Source organism: Bubalus kerabau, chromosome 18, assembly GCF_029407905.1.
Source record: "Bubalus kerabau isolate K-KA32 ecotype Philippines breed swamp buffalo chromosome 18, PCC_UOA_SB_1v2, whole genome shotgun sequence".
Lineage (NCBI taxonomy): Eukaryota > Metazoa > Chordata > Mammalia > Artiodactyla > Bovidae > Bubalus > Bubalus kerabau.
Genome location: NC_073641.1, coordinates 13,919,277 through 13,933,599, shown reverse-complemented (window position 1 = coordinate 13,933,599; position 14,323 = coordinate 13,919,277). Strand labels below are relative to the sequence as shown.

Here is a 14,323-nt window from a genome sequence, read left to right as displayed (position 1 = left end):
AAGCAAAAAGGCCACATGTGCTTTTGCAGCCATGCTGGCCTTGGTGCTCATCACTCTGTACCCTGCTTGGCCTTGTTGTGGGCAGAAGGCAGAGGACACAGTGATCATAGAATAACTCATTCCTACATCTCAGATATCAGTTCGTAACCTGCTCTTTTATTGGATTTATTGTGCTTGCATAGGAAATATAACCCAGCATGGTTTCATTGGAGATATATTAGAAAGGTTCATAGACAACCAATTTTGCCTAGCTTTTGTATAGGACTATTTAAAATATTATTATGAATTTTCTATAGGAAGTTAATTTCTTAAGTGAGTTATGTCAAAAAGACTTTAATAAAAACCAAGAAGCATAAGCAACTACTTTAGAGGATGGGAAGATGGCATAAAGCTGAATTTTAAATTATATTTTGCAAGGAACAAACTGAAGGATAGGGTAAAGATTGTTTGGATCCACTGGCTTCTTGGAAAGAAATAATCCAAAGTTTTAAGATAATACAAAAATGCAAGAACTTTGATGGGTAAGATACATTTACATGTGGACTTACATTCTAGAAAAAGCAAAGGGTGTATGAGAGAGAGAGAAAGTGGGATAGAGAGACAGGACAGAGGAGAAATAAAATGTTTATTTTACTGATGTGTTGACTGATTCATAACAGGATGATTTATGCTAAAAATGTATTTTTCAGGACATTCAGCCCTTCTATCAGCATCCAGGTTGGCAGGAAAGAACATGTGGGGTGGTGAGAAAGTTCCAGGTGTTACATGAGTGTTACTTTTGGTCATGTTTAAACTTATGGGGAGTTATTTTACTTTTAACACCATTGCAACACCAGTATATCTTGTGTCCCATCTGTGAACATGAGACAGGAAGGCTGGATGGATACTTAGAGTGACTGGTTCAGTTGACACAACTGACTCAGTGGCAATATCCTTGCTGGGGTAAATTTGCAATTCCTTCTAGAATACTAATGACAAATGTCAGGATTTTTATAACAATTCTAGTCATTTAGTCAAATGAAAAATTGCAGTAACATCTTCCAGTCACCATAGAGCCTCTGCACTCCATTTATAAATATTACCAGAAATCCTTGAAACAATTATCAGGTCATTGGGGAGATACAGTGTGATTGTGAGTGCTGCTTTTTTTTTTCTTTTCCCAAACCCACATGCAAAAAGATTTTCAGGGGATTAAGGGAAGCTTGCAGAAAAGAGGCCTGAAATCACATATTGGATATCGACAGGATACGAGTATTATCAGGAAGATATTTAGACACAGGAAGGAATTTCCATATATAATACAAAGATAAATATCACCAGTGTCTATGGCTTTTTTGAGCAACTCACTGTCTAGTGATGTGTGAATCTAATAGCAAGAGGGAAATCAAGAAGTTTGTCTTTGCCTTTTGTGAAATAAAGATAGTGTTTTCCTAACTTCAGACACTCATGTTCCAACTGCTATTTATTGAATTTTTCTTTAAACAGATTTGCTTACATGAACAAAAGAACTGGCCCTCAGGAAGGAGTCGGATGGTGAAAAAGGGATTTCAATTTACCTATAAATGTTGATATTTGTAAGGATCAGATGGCTTCCCAGGTGACTCCGTAGTAAAAAATTTTGACTCTTGGGTTGGGAAGATCCTTAGAGAAGGAAATGGCAACCCATTCCAGTATTCTCGCCCAGAAAATCCCATGGACAGAGAAACCTGGAGGGCTAAAGTCCATGGAGTCGCAAAAGAATCAGACATGACTTAGTGACTAAACAACAACAATTAAGCATCAGTTGAACTATGTTTGTTCTGATATATGATCCAGTATGAAAAATGTATGTTTGTTGCCTGAAAAAACAAAGATGTTTGCCCAGAGTTTGTGACAGTATTTATTTAAAGGATAAGGAAAAGGATCTAATGTGTTTATTTGGTCAAAGCCCGTAGAAGAAACCTAACAGCACATCTCCTAACAAAACTCACTGACTTGTCATGGATCACAGTAACTGATATTCTGGGTCCTGTACAAAGGGTGATGAAATGAAAACCCCAAGCAGTAAAGCCCTGCTTACCTGTGTGCCCAAGTAGAAGAGCATAAGCCTTTCTTGGAAAGTGGAATCAAAGTAACAGGGTATGCAGAAGTTGTTCCCTGGTGCAGGATTCACCAGTTGCATTCCACAGAATATAACTTTGTGGGTTAAGAATAAACACACACACACACACACACACACATATATATATAAAGAAAAATAAAGGAGAGAGGGAACAGTGGTCAAACTAGTTGGGATATTCTGAGTTCACCAAGTCAGGCAGCCTAATGGAAGGCATTGCTAGGCTGCATGCTAAGTCGCTTCAGTTGTGTCTGACTCTTTGTGACCCCATGGACTGTAGCCTGCCAGGTTCCTCTGTTCATGGGATTCTCCAGGCAGGAATACTGGAGTGGGTTGCCAGGCTCTCCTCCAGGGCATCTGCCTGACCCAGAATTGAACCCAAGTCTCTTTTGTCTCTTGGAGTTGGCAGGCAGGTTCTTTACCACTAGCACCACCTGGAAAGCCTATATGCTAGTTTTTCTCTAGAGATGTTGTTTTGTCACTAAATCGTGTCCAACTCTTTGTGACACCATGGACTGTAGCCCATCAGGTTCCTCTGTCCATGGGATTTCCCAGGCAAGGATACTGGAGTGGGTTGTCATTTTCTTCTCCAGAAGATCTTCCTAATCCAGGGATCGAACCTATGCCTCCAGCATTGGCAGGTGGATTCTTTACTACTGAGCCACCTGGGAAGCCCTTTCATGAGTATGTTTCATGACAGAATCTCCGCCTGGTCAACCCCTCACCCCAGGAATTGACAGGACTGATGATCAGGCAGACTCAGTTTAGAAGCCTTGGTGTATCTCTGCGACCTGCTGGGGAACACTTCCAGATGGCTTTTCTGGGATGCAACACAGATGCTAGCTCTTTCTGAGCAAAGGCAAGGAATTAAAGAGAAAAGTCAAGGCTATGGCTCAGTTCATGGGCAGACTTGGCCAGCCATGTCTCTGGGCAAGGACAGGCTTTTCATGCAAGAAGTGCCATCTGTACTGTTGCCTGCTAAAATGACTGATTTATTAACAGTAAAAAGAATAGGGAACTCTATTCCAAGTTCCACATTTAAGTGATCTTCAATGGATATTGATACTTTTCTGGATCTCAGTTTCCCTCTTGTCAACTGAGGGGATTACTTAATCAGTCTTTGAAGTCCCTACCTGCTCCAACACTCAACAATTCAATGGCCTTTGGATGTCTTTTCCAGCCTTATTGTTGTTTTAGTCTAAAGACAAAAAGATAAAACCCAGATGAGGAAAGAATAGCTAATGATTTGAAGATTGGAAGTTACTGACCGAATAATGATTTTCAAACCTGGGATGCAAAGTCTTTCAAAAGCCATCTTCCCTAATAAGTCTGTAAACAGACATGTGCAGACAAAATGCAAACACCACTGAGGTTTGTGTCTGGAGTGTGAGAGCAGAGCCCCGTAGTACTATATGATGCTTTAATTCTTGTAGTAATTTTTTTGGTTCTTTAGCAAGGACAAAAAAATAAATTTTAATTTTTCTCATTTTAGTGTTCCTTCAAATGACATCTTTGATCTACAGCCAACAGGATTCTTGAATTTTAAATCGAAGCTACTAGTGACTCAGACTTTAATTGGACACACCTCTTGGCCGAGAAGATTAATAATTAGTCCATTTAACATGAGGAAACTATGTACCCTCAAGCCTTCAAAATAAATGTTACAGCAGAGATGGAGAGGAAGTAATTTATTATAATAACTCTCCTAAAGTTGCCCAAATGCAAGGATAGCAATTTACCATGCTGTTCTCACTGTCATCTCCTGCTGGCTCTTTATCCTGAACCTCCCTGTGATTCAAACTACAAACGTTCCAAGGAAGTGAGGGTGTCATAAGGGGAGGACTGCTCTGTGCAAGATGGGACAGTGACTCAACTAGAGGCAAAATCAGGCTTGGTTTTCTGACAAACGAGCATTGGAATTTGGAGCGCTAGGTGCTAGAGCTGAATTTAGCACTAATTAACAAGAGGATATTACTTGCCTATGCTTCAGCTTTCTGGTGTAAAATGAAGGAGTTAGAAGAGAAAATCTGGGACATTCCTTCCTGTTAGGAAAAAAAAAGAAGCACATTTATTTTAGGTCCAGGGAGTGGGATTAGGATGGGAAGGAAAGAGTCAATTAAATATCCACAGGGGGAGGCAGGAAATGGAAGGAACACAACCTAGCCTGGGCTCAGCTCTTTAATGGTTGTTTCTGAGCAGGAAAACAGGGCATGACCCTGCGAGGGGCTTTAGAGATGAGAGTAACATCCCTTTCCCTAAGGCAAGTAAATGGGCTTTATTTGTATTGTTATCATTCATAGCTTACCCACATTTTATGTACGTGTTTTATATAGTCACTACTTAGTACACATTAAAGCCAAATTAAAATATATAAATACAAATAATAAATAAAAGACTTTTAAAGAAGAACAAAAATGAAGCATCCCTTTACCTTTATGACTGAACTGAGTATTTGTTAGTGCTTTCTGTGGCATATTCTACTGTTACGACTTTTTCTGATCACCCACATGGCAGCTGCTGCTTACCTGTCAGGCTGCATCTCCCAACCACCTCCCCATAACTCTCCTCTCAGCAATATTCGATTCTCTGTAGGTTCTCACATATGTTATACTTTCTAATAAATCTGTGTCTTTCTGTCTGTGATCATTGTGTCTGGAATGCCTCCCCTGAGTCAGCTCCAAGAATTCCCACCTATTCGTTCAATTTTATGTCAAATGCTGCTGGTGAAGCTTTTTCGCATCTCCTGCTGGCAGACTTGCATGTTCCTTCAGCCCTACTTGAATACACAGTGTATTTCTGCACTGAATCTGTTGTATATTATACTAATTTGCATACCTCATATCTGATGGATTGTAAACTCTTTGAGGGCAGAGATTGAATTTCCGTGTGTTCCCAATCAACCTGGCTTTCCGTCTACCCATATTCATCTACCTGTCCTATTTATCTTTTCTCACTCTTTTTTGTGCAAAAGGAAGAGATGGCCTGGAGGAGCTGAGCAGTGGATAGGGTGCTGCATAAGCAAATATAAAAGAACTTTTGTTGATGGGACCTGGGCTGAGGTTGGTGGAGATGGTGGGCAGCCAACTTGGTCACCATTAATATTTGGAGAAGGAAATGGCAACCCACTCCAGTGTTCTTGCCTGGAGAATCCCAAGGACGGGGGAGCCTGGTGGGCTGCCGTCTGTGGGGTCGCATGGAGTCGGACACGACTGAAGCGACTTAGCAGCAGCAGCAGCAGCAGCAGGCTTCCCTGAACTTCCCTGGTGGCTCATCAGTAAAGAATCCACCTGCAATGCGGGCAATGCAAAAGACGTGGGCTCGATCCCTGGGTCAGGAAGATCCCCTGGAGGAGGGCATGGCAACCCACTCAAGTATTCATGCTGGGAAAATCCCATGGACAGAGGAGCCTGGCAGGCTACAATCCATGGAATCACAAATATTAGGACATAAATGAAGAGACTGCGTATACATGCATGGGCTTCCCTGGTGGCTCAGACAGTGAAAAATCTGCCTGCCGATGCAGAAGACCCGGGTTCAGTCCCTGGGTTGAGAAGATCCCCAGGAGAAGGGAATAACAACCGACTCTGGTATGCTTGCCTGAGAAATCCCATGGATAGAGTAGCCTGGTGGGGTCTCAAAGAATTGGACACAGCTGAGCAAGTAAGCATGCATGCATATACTAGGACTCAGAAAGTATCTAGAAATTAAAAAATGCTATTTGCTATAATGCATCAAGTATAAAATTATTAACAAAGAACATGTTTAAATCTAGATTTATCAAGACTACAGTTAATATTTAAAGCAATTTTATCTTTCCAGTTTCAGGAAAAATCTCTCTCTCACACACACACATATATACACAAACACCAAAATACCCCTGACTTTCTTTCTTTCTTTCTTTCTTTCTTTCCCAGAGGGACTTATTCTATTTTCTTCCCAAGCACTCTCCCACCTTCATTTTCTATTGCTTCTTTCTATGTCAAGTCCCTGGAAGCTAAACCAGGTTATCCCTGGTATCGTTCCTTCATTTGTATTGTGCTACACTCCTAGAATTCTGGATAATCTCCTTATACAAATCCTATTTGTCCTTCAAGGGGTAGTGCAGTTTTACTTCTCCCATCAAGTTCTCCCTGGTCGCTGTTGGTCTTATTGAGTTTCTACCAGCATTACTGGCACCCAGCCTCTACCTGCTGACTTAGCTCTTTCTTCTCGTTTTCTCCTGTGCCATTTATTCCTGGCTCACTTTCTGTGGGTGATAAGTTGTCAGATGGAGAGCAAGGCCAAGGCTTAGCTCTTCCATACACAGTGTAGTTCCAGTATACCATTAAGTACATAGTTTTGACTTAATAAAATAGTTATTCGATGATTTGATTAATGACAGGGAAATCACCGACCGAGATTCATTGCCAACATGATAATTAAGTTTCAGTTCAAAGTGAGCTTCACAAATTGCATTTGTGTCCCATTCTTCAAAACAGGCAAAGAGAAAAAAATCATGAAAATGACTCAACTTCTGAAATTCTCAGTTTTGAGAAGTATTCATTTTTAGAAGAAGGCAGAAGGTAGTAGGTGAACTCCAACGTAATCCAGGCTTACACTCTGAGGTCCAGAATTAAAATAGCTTCAACACTGTGCATTCTAAGAACTATCTAAAAGTCAGAGGTTTCCTTGTCATTTGAGCTGAGCTGAATATAATTTTGTATTTCTTCACATAGAATTACGTCACATACTCAGATTTATACAGCATTCTTTTCTTCCCAATTTAGAAAAAAATTAATTTCCTATTAATATTTATAAGCACTTATAATGTTAATTACAATTACTTCAATATTATTCATTTTACAATTAATAGTTTTGCTTATAAATCTCCATTTATGTCTTAAATTATTTCATAGAGTTAGATTCTAGAGGTAGAATTTCTGGGTCAGAGTACATAAACCTGATTAAAGTTCATGTTTTGGGAAACAGAAAATTATGATTTGACATGTGATGGCAAGGATCAGGAATATTATGGCTTTATTTTTATAGGCTTTTTAGCCCCAAATCTTCTCACATTTTTAAAAACTTAATCTCCACATTACAACATTTTACCTTTAGTGTTGTATGTAGAAACAGCTTTATCAAGAAATTATTTGTATAGGATGCTATGTAACTCATTTTGACTACTCTGGGTAATACTCAGGGCAGTTCAACCCAAGCCACCTCTACATTTTCTATAATGGTTCTTCAATTCAGGATTTTATGAAGATGGAGGTAGGATTCGTTGATGAAAAATAAACCCACAGTCTTGAAAAAAATTTTGTATTTATTTGTTGATTTGTGTCTGTGCTGGGTGTTCCCTGCTGTGTGAGGACTTTCTCTAGTTGTGGGAGTGGGGCTACTCTCTAGCTGTGGGGCACAGGCTTCTCACTGTGGAGGCTTCTCTTGTTGCAGAGCATGAACTCTTGGGGGCAGGGGCTTCAGCAGTTGTGGGACTTGGGCTTACTTGCCCTACAGCTTGTAGAATCTTCCCAGACTAGGAATTAAACCCATGTCTCCTGCGTTGGCAGGCAGATTCTTAACCATTGGGCCACCAGGGTAGTCCATAAACCCACATCTAATGAAAACTCTAGATCTGACTATAAGCTTAAACATAGCTACTCAGGGTAGGTTGCAATATATATATATATATATATATATATATATATATATATATATATATATATTGGTTTTTTTTTTTCACACTGAGAGATCAAGGACAGCTATGAATATGCTTTCCATCCTCACTAAAAATTGCTGAAAAACTCCAGTCTGGTGCACCTTAAAAAAAGTGATCTCAGTTATCTCCCCAGTATGAGTTCTTTGAGGGCCTCAAGGGAGAAGATTGTGTGGGGTTCACACAGGGCCTAAGCAGATTTAGGCACCATGAGTTCCATTGCTGGGGGGATTTTGCTGCTCTCAGTGAGCTCCTGAACTGCTTATCTCTACCTCTCATCGAGGAGTGACTTCTTGTCTCTGCTGGGGTATCTTGCACTTCTCTGACTCTGTATTCCGAGTACAATGTGTTCTCTGGCTGGCTTCTCCTGGATTCTGCCTTCATGCATTTCTGGATTAAATTTTGGTTAATCAACAGCATAATTTTCCAAAGGGTGTATGAGCTGAAAATGGAGTTTTGCCATGATGCATAAACTTGGTTACCAACCATGTCACTCCTTCCTTGTACTCCCATAGGACCGAGAGCACGAAGAAGGGTTTGGACATTTCTACTGTCATATCCCTATATCCCTTTAGTGTCTTCCTCACGCATGGCCTAAAGTGCTTCTTTTTTGTTTTTTCTTTTGTTTTTAATCCATCAAGCTCTTTGCTCAGTGGATACAAAATTTTGTTAAATTATTTATTGTTAAGCTATTGTCAAACAGTTGAAATATTTACTTAGCTATTTTTGCTCAGCATTTTGCAGTTTAATCACTTCATCTCCCTCTTGTGGATTGTAACTATTCAAAAATATTAAGTATTCACTCAGTGCCAGTAATAAATTTTGGTGTGCTTGTGTCTTAGCCCATGGAATGCTGCTACTAATCTACATGTAGAAAGTGTAGTTCAGAACATATTTCTAGTTCAGAAATATGGTATCACCATAACTTTTTCAATTAACAAATATATTTTTATAGATAGACCAATAAGGACTTAAAGATTAATTCTAATTTCAATTTCCACTTAATGAATTTTCACAACGAAACAAATACATGTAGTGCCACCTGGATTATATCCATAAGAATGGATATAATTATGCAGTGGTAAAAAATACAAACAGAAGAATTAGCGGTTTAAAACAACAGGGCTTATTTCTTACTACACGCCACATGTCCATTTGGGTTGCTGGGACTCTGTTTCATATTGTTTTCACTTAGGTTTGCAGGTTGACAGAGTCTCTACCTCCTGAGCATTGCTAATCTGTATAGGAAGGCAGTGGTGAAGCATTTGCGTTTTTACAGGCTTCAACAAAACAAAATACATTACTCCAGCTTATATTTTATTGGTCAAAGCAAGTCACATGGTTTTCTGAACTTCAAAGGATAGGGCAGCATAATTCATGTGCCTAGAAAGAGAAGTATTTGGTATACAAAACTAACAGTTCTCCCACTCTATAGTTTGCAATCAAACATTCAGCTCTTTCCCTCTGCCAAGTGACTTAATAGTACCAGTTCTGGGAAAAGAAAGACCAACCATAAAATTACTCGTAATTTCACAAAAGAGTGTGGATAAACCAACTGTAGCACAGCCAGGAGAGGCTTGAATCCAGTTTGAGAGAGTCTGATGATCCAGTGAACAAGAGGTAGACAGCTCTTAAATCTTTGGGCTGGTTCTTTGATTTTAGATAAGCCAGATTCTTAATACAAGAATTCAAACAGAATAAGTATCAATCCCTCACAAACATAATAATGAATTAGAGCAGAATAAGTGTCATAAACCTAAAGTATCATCGAAGAAAACCTGGATCTTAGAACATGCTCATTTGCTCTTCTATATCTTTAGCTCAGGAGGATAAAACAAGGCTCATTGTTTGAAGGAAATAACATAAAACAGAGACTCGCAGTGTTTGCTTTGCCTTAACAAAGTCTAGGAATTTTATGGAAAACAATTATCCTTAACCATTTTTGGTCACATACTCCATTCACAATCTGACAATGCAATTCAATGGAGGAAGGCTTGCCTTTTAAATAAATGAACTGATCTGGGCCTCATATTTTGTACAAAAATTAACTCAAACTGGTTCATGTGGTTAAAAGAAAAATAAAACTATAAAACTTATAGAAAAAACATAGAAAAATCTTTTGGATCTGGGGTTAAACTTGACACCAAAAGCATAATTTATAAAAGGAAAAAATGGTTAGATTGAAGTTCATCAAAATTTTTAAAAATTTACTCTGCAAAAGATTCTTAAGATAATGAGAATACAAGTAACAATCAGGAAAACATTATTTGGAAATTACAAAGGACCTCAGACAAAGGACCATTATCTAAAGTATATAAAGAACTCTTGAGGTTTAACAGTGAAAAAAAAATTTAAAAATCTAATTTAAAAATGGGTTTCAGCATGAAGAGATATTTTGTGAATATAATATACAGATGAAAGATAAATGCACAAAAATAAATTTAACATAACTAGTTATTTAAGAAGTGCAAGTGGAGACAGCAATGAGATATTGCCACATCTGTCAGAATGGCTAAAATAAAAAATAAGACAACATCAAGTTCAGGAAGGGGTTCAGAGAATCTGATCACTCCTACTCTGCTGGCTGGAATAGTATAGCAACTTTGGAAAACAGTTTGGCAGTTTATTATAAAACTGGCCACGTTTATTAGTTAGTTTGGGCTGCCATAACAAAATATCACAGACAGAGCAGCTTAGAAATAAACAGAAATTTATTTTCTAGTAGTACTAGAGACTAGGAATTCAAAATCAAGGTGTTCGCAGACCTTCTTTAGAGGCCCGTCTCCTCGGCTTGAAGATGGCCACTCTCCTGATATGTCCTCGCGTGGTAATTCTTCAGTTTGTGTGTTGTTTGTGTCCTAATCTCCTCTTATAAGGACACCGGCCGTAATGGATTAAGGCCCATCTATGTAACCTCATTTTACCTTATTTACCGCCTTAAATTCCCTATTTCCAAAAAGTCACATTCTGAGGTACTGGGGGTTACGTTTTTAACATGAATTTGAGAAAAACACAAAATAGTTCGTAGTGTCATGCAATTACCATGCGTGTGTGCATGTGTGCTCAGAGACTTCAGTCATGTACAACTCTTGGTGACCCCATGGACTGTAGCCAGCCAGGCTACTCTGTCCATGGGATTCTCCAGGCAAGAATACAGAAGTGGGTTGCCTTGCCCTCCTCCAGGGGATCTTCCTGACCCAGGGATTGAACCTACGTCTCTTACGTCTGCACCGGCAGGCGAATTCTTTACCACCAGCACCACACAGGAGACCCACTACTACCATATAGCCTAGCAATTGTAATCAACCATTTATCCCAGGGAAAGTAAGATTAATGCTTTTTAAAAAATCTATACTTGAATGTTCATAGTAGCTATATTCCTAAAAACTGGAAACAATTCAGATGTCCCTCAATGGGTAAATGATTAAACAAAATAGTACGTCCCATGCCATGGAATATGACTCAGCAATAAAAAGGAATGAGTTACTGACATACACACAATGTAGAAGAATCTTTAGGGAATTATGTTGAGGGAAAACAAACAAACAATACCAGTTATACTGTATGATTTCATTTATATAATATTATTTACAAGATAAAGGAGACTAGTGATTTCCAGGGATTAGGAATTGGGGTAGGGGTGGGGAGAGGGAGGTGGTATGGCTATAAAAAGGATAACACCAGGAATTCTTGAGTTGGAAGTGTTCCCGTCTGGAATGTATCAATATTAAACAAATAGCTTTTGTTGAGTGCTTTGTTTTGCTAATTTTTACTTAAAGAGTCTTGCTAGGTATTTATTAATGTTTCTGATCTTTGAAAGAATCAATTTTTAGTTTTGTTGATTTTCTGTATTTGGGGGGTTATTTATTTTTTCATTGATTTCTGCTTTCATTTTGATTTTTCTGTTGAAAGTCTGTCTCTGAGAGCAAAATCTGTGATGGATTTCACATGAGGGTATTTGTCAGAGATTAGGTCCCATGGAAGGGAAGAGTCTGAAACCTCATTGGTCAGACAGAGAAATCTAACAGTAATGGAGCCTGGAAAATGTCAAACAACCCAATGAAGAGCTGGATGGGTATTTAGACTTTTAGCAATGCCCTGCATTTGTCAGAAATGTCTGAACTTTAGACTTCGACTGCTACCAGTCACTGGATATGAGCTACCTGAGAAGGTAGCCTTGGCCAAGGAGGTTCTCTATAATTGAGGCAACACCTGAAGGAGTTGAGAGCCAGAGTCTATCTGCTGATAGCTGAGACAGTTTGTCTTCATTGATATTGATGGGCAATCTGGGTGGCATGTCTCTGGATTCACCACAATTTCCTTCCTTCTTTCTTTGACAATATTTTTTCTTTTATTAGACAGTTGAGATGACCACTAGATCATTACTTTTACCCTTTATTTTTTCTAATATGAGCATTTAAAGCCAGTACATTTTTCCTTTAAGCACTGGTTTAGCATCATCTCACAAAATGTGGTATGTTATAGTCTCATTATTTTTTAAAGATTAGAACAGGTTTATTGAGATATAATTTACTTAGAGTAAAAGTTACCCTTTTAGTATATAGTTTTATGTATTTTTATTATTTTTACTTCAAAATATTTTCTAATGCTCATTGTGATTTCTTCTGTGACTCATGAGCTTTATAAAATTATGTTGTTAATCTCTAAATGTTGAGGACTTTCTAGTTAACTTTTTGTTATTCACTTCCAGTTAATTTCCATCGTGGTTAAGAAACACGAATAAGCTAATCATTTGAAATGTACAAAGAATTATCTAAAGGACACATATGTGGTTTACATTGTTATTATTTTATGTATATTTGAAAGGTATGTGTATTCTCCATTTGTTAGCCATACTGTATTTGAATATTAATTAGGTCAAGTTGGGTAATAGAGATTTTCAAATCATTTATACATTGCTATTTTAAATAGCTTGCTTCATCTCTGATTGAGGGAGGTGTGTGAAAATCTCCAATTGTGATGGTGGACTAGGCTGTTTTTCCTTCTAGATCTGTCGGTTTTGTGTCATATGTTAAGCTATGTTATTAGCTGCACATACACTTAGGCTCGTCACATCTTTGTGAGAAACTGAGCCTGCTATCATTGTAAAATATCCCTCTTCAGTATTAATGCCTTTAAGGTATAACTTCTTCCATCTTTTCACTTTCCTTCTACCCGTATCCTTCTCATATGAGAGTGCATCCTTTGTGGATGACACAGACTGAATCATGGATTTAAAAAATATGCATTCTATGAGGTGGGTGAAACTGGAGCCTATTATACAGAGTGAAGTAAGCCAGAAAGAAAAACACCAATACATTATACTAACACATATATATGGAATTTAGAAAGATGGTAACAATAACCCTGTGTATGAGACAGCAAAAGAGACACTGATGTATAGATCAGTCTTATGGACTCTGTGGGAGAGGGAGAGGGTGGGAAGATTTGGGAGAATGGCACTGAAACATGTATAATATCATGTATGAAACGAGTCGCCAGTCCAGGTTCGATGCACGATACTGGATGCTTGGGGCTGGTGCACTGGGACGACCCAGAGGGAGGGTATGGGGAGGGAGGAGGGAGGAGGGTTCAGGATGGGGAACACATGTATACCTGTGGCAGATACATTTCGATATTTGGCAAAACTAATACAATTTTGTAAAGTTTAAAAATAAAATAAAAAAAATAAAAAATATGCATTCTAAACCTCCATCTTTTTTATTTTTTAAACTTTTTATCTTGTATTAGGGTATAGCTGATTAACAATGTTGTGATAGTTTCAGATGAACAGCTAAGGGATTCAGCCATATGCATCTTCATTCTCCCCCAACCCTCCCATCCAGACTGCCACATAACACTGAGCAGAGTTCCATGTGCTATACAATAGGTCCTTGTTGTATAAGCTCCATCGTTTAATTATTCAGCCTTCTTTGTTTGATATATAATGTAATTACTGCTATGGTTGGATTTAAAGCTACTGTTTTGTGTTTTCTATTTTCCCAATCTTGCTTGATCGCTTTGTTACTTCTTTCATGCCTTCTTTCGAATTATTATTTTAAGTGTGTTTCTTCCTCTTTTTTTGGCTGTGCTGGGTCTTCGTTGCTGTGTGGGTTTTTCTCCAGTTGCTAAGAGCAGGGGCTGCTCTTTGTTGTGGTGTGAAGGTTTCTCATCGCGGTGGCTGCTTCTCTTGTAGAGCATGGGGCTCTAGGGGCTCCTGGGTTTCAGTGGTTGTAGCATGTGGCCTCAGTACTTGCAGCTCACGGGCTCTAGAGCAGAAGCTCAGTAATTGTGCTGCACTGGCTTAGTTGCTCTGAGGCATGTGGGATTTTCCCGGACCAGAGATCGAACCTGTGTCTCCCTCATTGGCTGGCAGACTCTTTACTACTGAGCCACCAGGGAAGCCCCTACTATTTTATTTTATAGGTTTTGTTAGCTTTTTAACACAGTTTTGTGTTTCATTTTAGTGTTTATGCTATATATTAAAGTATACGCTGCTGCTGCTGCTGCTGCTAAGTCACTTCAGTCGT

General features: G+C 38.7%; 1 long non-coding RNA gene across 1 annotated transcript in view; it reads left to right on the top strand.

Annotated features, from left to right (window-relative positions):
• LOC129633238 (uncharacterized) overlaps positions 1-4,439 on the top strand; it is a 54,771-nt gene extending 50,332 nt beyond the window's left edge. The window contains exon 3 of the long non-coding RNA XR_008704970.1: positions 3,591-4,439. This is a non-coding gene — a long non-coding RNA (uncharacterized LOC129633238). The remainder of the gene's footprint in view (positions 1-3,590) is intronic.
• Positions 4,440-14,323: the final 9,884 nt, after the last annotated feature.